The sequence below is a fragment of the Hemiscyllium ocellatum genome, unplaced genomic scaffold (genome assembly GCF_020745735.1).
Source record: "Hemiscyllium ocellatum isolate sHemOce1 unplaced genomic scaffold, sHemOce1.pat.X.cur. scaffold_212_pat_ctg1, whole genome shotgun sequence".
Taxonomy (NCBI): domain Eukaryota; kingdom Metazoa; phylum Chordata; class Chondrichthyes; order Orectolobiformes; family Hemiscylliidae; genus Hemiscyllium; species Hemiscyllium ocellatum.
Window position 1 is genome coordinate 53,391 of NW_026867979.1, and position 6,087 is coordinate 59,477.

The following is a 6,087-nucleotide window of genomic DNA, read 5'->3' on the forward strand; positions in this document are numbered from 1 at the left end:
TAACGGCATTGTTCACTTCTATCGACAAAACCCTAGCCAGAGAAACAATAGCCAACCTGCTGGACATACAGAACAGACAACAGGGCGTTGAATCTTTCAACACGGATGGCATAGTTAAACTACTAGGCCGGTGCCTCACAACACGCTTCATATTCAACAACCAAATATATGAACGGTACACCAATGGGCTCAACCATCTCTGGACTCATAGCAGAAGCGGTAATGCAAAGGTTAGAACAAACTGTCTAACCGCAAATTCAACTCTGGGTCAGATATGTGGATTGCACCTTGTAATCATTGAAAACACAGAAATAGAGAACACACACCCGATCATCAACGCCATCCTCACAGGAATCCGATTCACTAGAGAAGAAGAAAAGGACAATCAACTCCCATTCCTAGACGTGATGGTACAGAGAACACCGAACAGAGAATTCACCACAAAGGTATACAGGAAAGTCACTCACACAGACCAAGTCCTGAACTATGAAAGCAACCACCCCATCACACACTAAATAAGTTGCATCAAAACACACTTCAAAAGGGCAACAACACACTTCAGTACACCAGGACTGCAAAAACAGAAAGAATAACACCGATACAATGTTTTCCCCAAAAACGGATAACCCCGCAATTTCATCAACAGATGCCTAAGGGAAAGGCAACGGAACGAGGACATGCCACAACACAAATGACTAGCCACACTACCATACATCAAGAGTGTTTCAAAACTGACAACCAGATTACTGCGACCACGAGGACTCATAGCAGCACACAAACCCACAGCCACTCTCAGACAACGACTCACCAGAACGAAGACCCCGATACCCAGCATGAGCAAAATCAACACAGTGTACAAACTCCCCTGCAAGGACTGCACAAAACACTACATAGGACAAACAGGAAGACAAATAACGATCGGCATCTATGAACACCAATTAGCCACGAAACGACACGACCAGCTATCCTGAGTAGCTACACACGCAGATGACAAGCAACATGAGTTCGACTGGGACAACACTACTATTATAGGACAAGCCAAACAGAGATCATCCAGGGAATTCCTAGAGGCAATGCACTCATCCACAGATTCAATCAATAAGCACATCGACCTGGATCCAATATACCGACCACTGCAAAGGACAGCTGGAACTGACAACCGGAAGTGGCAGAGACAAACCACTATAAATTCCGGAGGAAACATCACAGGAGCGCTTCACCGGAGGCTCCCAAGCACTGAGGATGTCACATAGACAGGGGATGAAACGTCTGCAACAAAAATTCGCAGCCTGACCAACAGAACCACAACAACGAGCACCCGAGTTACAAATCTTCTCGCGAAGTTTTAACCCCAGTCCTGTTTCTCAAGGATGTGGAGGGGACCGGGTTTGAGAGTTGGGTTTGAGTTTCGCTGTCTTTGCTCTCGCTTCTGGTCTAACACATCCTCCGCCGTTTTCCTTCACTCACTCTCCATCTTGCACTCTCTCTCCCTACCAATCTCCATGTCTCTGAATTACCTGATGCTTGGTTTTGCTTCTGTCGTGAAGAGATCACAGGCAATTGTTCGTGGAAAACAGCAGGGATTAAGACACAAGTTGCTGTTAGGGCAACATATGGAGTGGTGTGTTCACAGATTGTTTCCAAGATAACAGATTGGGAATGGGGTTGCAGGTTCTTGATAGGGAACATAATGATTTAACAGGCCATCAGTCGTAGAACAGAGTGGGGAATGTTTCACAGGTAATTCCTGGGGAGGCAGAGTGGGGATTGAGTTACACATTGTTGCGATGTAAGCAAAATGGGGCTGGGACCAGATCATATTGCTACGAAAACAGTCACGAAACGGGATCACAGGCAAATGCCCGGATTACAGGTCGTTGATGGGAGAAAAACGTGGGGTTGGGTTCAGAAAATTGATAGGGAAGCAGGATGAGAATGGGTTCACAGACCGTGGCTCTGAGAACAATCGTGCATATGGATACACAGACCATGGACATCACAGTGCGGATGGGATCACACGTCGTTGGTGGTAGAAGAGAGTTGAAATGGATTTCCAAGCCGTTGCTGCGAGAAAAGAATGAGGATGGGTTCATTGGCCATTACGAGAGGAACAAAAAGGGAATGGGTTCACAGGCCGTTGCGAGGGGTAGAGTATGGGGAAGGCTGTTGCGATCGATATGCAGCGGGGATGCCGTCACAGGCAGTTGGGAGGAGAACAGAGTCGGGGTGAGGTTTCAGCCGTTACTAGGGAAATAGGGAGGACTGAGTCACAAGTCATTGCTAGGAGGACAGAACTCGGCCAGAGAACAGTCACGAGATGTGGCTACAGGTCTTTCATGTGAGAAAAGAGTGGGGAACGATGCACAGTTTGTTGTTAGGGGAGCAGAGTGGGAATGGGTTCGCAGACTCTCGCCAGGGAATGGATCAATTATGATTTCACACGCCGATGTCTCCAGGAAGGAAATGGGAGAAACTCAATAACATATTCATTGGAATGATTTTCCAATTCATCAGAGAGCCAAATAACGATGAATCGACTCACCGCAGGAGTTTGTTTCACAACAGCGATGAAATGACAGTCTCCATTCTTGTCCAGTAACAACTCAACTTGCCGGGGACGTAAAGCAACAGTCGAGCTGATTGTGGCTTTCTGCGCGGTGAGGTGAACACCGTCATGACAGCTGAGAAACTTTGCAAGACTCAGCACGTTTCTACACCACAGCTAATTCCCCTGGAAGCTAACCAATTTGATTTTGAACAAAGATGCAGCGGGGATCGAAGTGGCATTTAGCAAAGGGAGCAGCAGTGGAGTTGATCAGCTGAAATGACAGAGAGGGGGATTTGAAGACACCCACCTTTCAGGGTTAGAATGGGAAAACAGCGACTCAGACCGCTTGGCCACACTACCAGGCATGAGTCCTACCCATTTTCTTGTATTTCTAATTGTGCTCCTGCAATAACAACACATGTGAAGTCACATCAAAAGGGTTCCATGGTCCCTCTCCGACTCGCACAGCTGCGTGGATGTGCCCGGTTACAATGTCAATTTCGCAGCAGATAATGAAAGCCCATCAATTCAGACAAAAATCAATGGTAAGCTGAGTCTATCTTCTCAGACTCTTTTCAGCTAAAAATGTATCTGTGACTGCGTGAGAATACATGGTCGGTTATGATTTGGTCAAATAACCATGAACTGCTTGACATTACTGCAATTTCGATTCTTGCTTTGCTAAATGATTTCACCCATTGCTCGAAACAGGACAACTTTCACGTTTACACGGAACATGAAACACACCGGACTACAGGGAAAATGCACAAAGCTGAGCAGGCCGTGTTCCACATCATACCGTGCAGCATAGTTTCAGTCACTGTGTCTGTTTTGCAGGATAAGAGTCCCAAAGAATGTTCTCCAGCCTAAAACCGGAGGTAGCATTACAATCCGAGAACGACAGATCACATTGAGTGGATTCTCTGACCTCGGGGCCAGTTCGAGATGCCACTTTCCTTGCCTTTTACCTTAACCGTGCGATTGGCTGCAGGGAAGTTCACACCTGGTCATGAGCCACATCGACACCAACTGAGTTGGAAACCTGCGTGGGAATCGACGAGAAGCGACTCAAAAAATCTTGCTAAATTCCATGGTGCTTATTAGAAATGCAGTTTCTGTTCACCTCAATTTAAAAGGCAGTTTCTGAACAGAGGAACTGAAGTCAAAAGGTAATTATCTCACCCCACCCCCACTCCGGAAGTGGTGCTAACTGCACTTGATTGCTTTTTGTTCTCGATGTGAAGACCTCTCACGCCTGAGTCACCTTCACGCCTCTTGTTGCTGAGTGACTCACAAAGAAGGAGTTTCACCAGAGCTGCAACTGCCTCACTTTCCCACTCGCTCTCCCCGTTTACATTTTCCTGCTCAGCAGTGATTTGAAGAAAACCAAAAGGATGCGATGTTATTCTGCAGCCTCTTTGTCGATTCCTCCGTTTCAGTTCCAACATGGCTTAGATCTCGGGGCGCACCTTAATACTAGCGACGCTATGAAAGCACAGGTCCAGAGGTTCCTCTGAGAGTGCAATTTCTTTCATTGCTGTTGCTGATTGAATGAGCCACTAACGTGCGAACTGCTCCAAAACATGATTCAGGACCTCTGGTGCCAATTCTCGCACATTGTATAACGACAGACAGCTTCCAAATGAGGTCTTTCAGATACGACTTTGGGGGCACATTTGACAGACAGACTAATTGAGGAATCCGTGGTGCACTGTGACACCAGCGCATCAGCTTCTTCCCTGTCTTTGAACTGGGCCGCCTGAGCAAGGAATGCAAATGCGGTCTTGCTGTTCGGGGAAGGATCGGTAACTACACTCTGAAACTGAATGGCACATGGTCAGAAGCAGTTTGTAGAATATCTTTACAATGCTCTGCACAGTAATCAAATGGAAATGCATTGCATTTCACTACAGAGCAGATTTGTTCAAGCAAATTCGAAGCCAGGTTTGCAGATGGGAAAGCAAGCAAGAAAGCTCCGTTCTTGTCCATGTAAAAGGCTGCAGATGAAGAACAAAACAGTTTCGACCGCGGGAACCTATCTTGCGGAAGGTGAACGTGATGATCACTATGCTACAGAAACAAGCCCACAGCCGCCCCTGCTGCAGCTCAGTGATATCCGACACTGAAAGTTGAAGCCATTCTACCTTTCACCTTTCTGTTTCCAAATGCTCGTTGTTTCATGGGAGTTGTTTAATTTTGGCTGTGTGGTATGCATGGACGAGATACACCGAAGTATCTGTTTTCACGCGGTGTAGCCCAACAATGTTGTGTTGCTTACACCGGCTTTAAAAGGATAACTTTTTAGCCGAGCTGGCCGTCGCAGTCTGTGGCACAATCATTTAGTCTGTTCGATTGCTCACTGGAAAGGTAGTATTGTGAAACACTGCAGAAACGAAGGACTTCCTTACTTTTGCTCCGACTGACCATAATCTGTGAAATTTTCCCAGATTCTCAGTTGAGGAGTTTTTGCAGCTGGAAATTACCTCAGAAAGCCTGTTAATTCGTAATGTATTGAACGAATCGCAAAACAGAAAACATTTGACACGCAACACAAACGAAACTGGCAAACCAAATGCATTTTCAGATACAGTGAGCATGAATGCTAAATGTGAGACACTCCGAAGCCATGAGCCGTAAAGTCATCTCGCAACTAACAACAGGGCAATTCCAAATAACTTTTCAATGATACCTGAGCCTCAGTGCACCACCATATCCCAGACAATGCTGAAAAGAGAGAAAGAAAGAACATAATAAGAATGGGCCACAAAAAGTGAATTTCACCAATCACAGTCTCGATTAGATTACCTTTTCCTTCCGGTGTCTCCGGTACGGAAACGAAGGAAATTGGAGAAATTCAATAACATATGACATCAAAATTCACCGGAACGATTTTCCCATTCGCCAGAAAGCCAAGTAACGATGAATCGACTCACCGCAGGACTTTGTTTCACAACAGCGATGAAATAGTAGTCTCCATTCGGTTCCAGTAAAATCTCAACATGCTTGGAACATAAAGCAACAGTAGAGCTGTTTGCAATTTTCCACGCGGGAGGCAAACACGATCAAGACAGCATAGACAATTTGGCACTTTCCCACTACACAGTTAATTTCTCGGGAAGCAAATCAAATTTTTTTGTGAACAGAAGTACAGCTGGAATGGAAACAGCATTTTAACAAGCTGCGTCGTTGCAGCTCATCAGTACAAACGGCAGTGGTGGAATTCGAACCCACTCCCCTGTCGAGACTGGAGTTTTAATCCAGCGCCTTAGACCACTCGGCCACACTACCAGCTGCGCTGAAACCCCATTTTCTTGCATTTCCAATTGAGCTCCTGCATGACAACAGATGGAAAGTCACGTGAAATGGCTTCCATGATCCCTCTCCGACTCGCACTGCTGCTTGGATGTGCCGGCTACAATATCAATTTCGCAACAAATAATGATAGTCCATCAATCCGGATCAAAATCAATGGTAAGCTGAGGCTATCTTCTCAGACTCTTTTCAGCTACAAATGTATCTGTGAGTGCGTGAGCATGTTC

The 6,087-nt window shown here is 46.0% G+C and overlaps 1 non-coding gene across 1 annotated transcript; it reads right to left on the reverse strand.

The window, feature by feature from the left end:
* Positions 1-5,754: 5,754 nt before the first annotated feature.
* trnaf-aaa (transfer RNA phenylalanine (anticodon AAA)) lies at positions 5,755-5,836 on the reverse strand. Its single transcript has one exon. It is a non-coding gene; the product is annotated as a tRNA-Phe (tRNA).
* Positions 5,837-6,087: the final 251 nt, after the last annotated feature.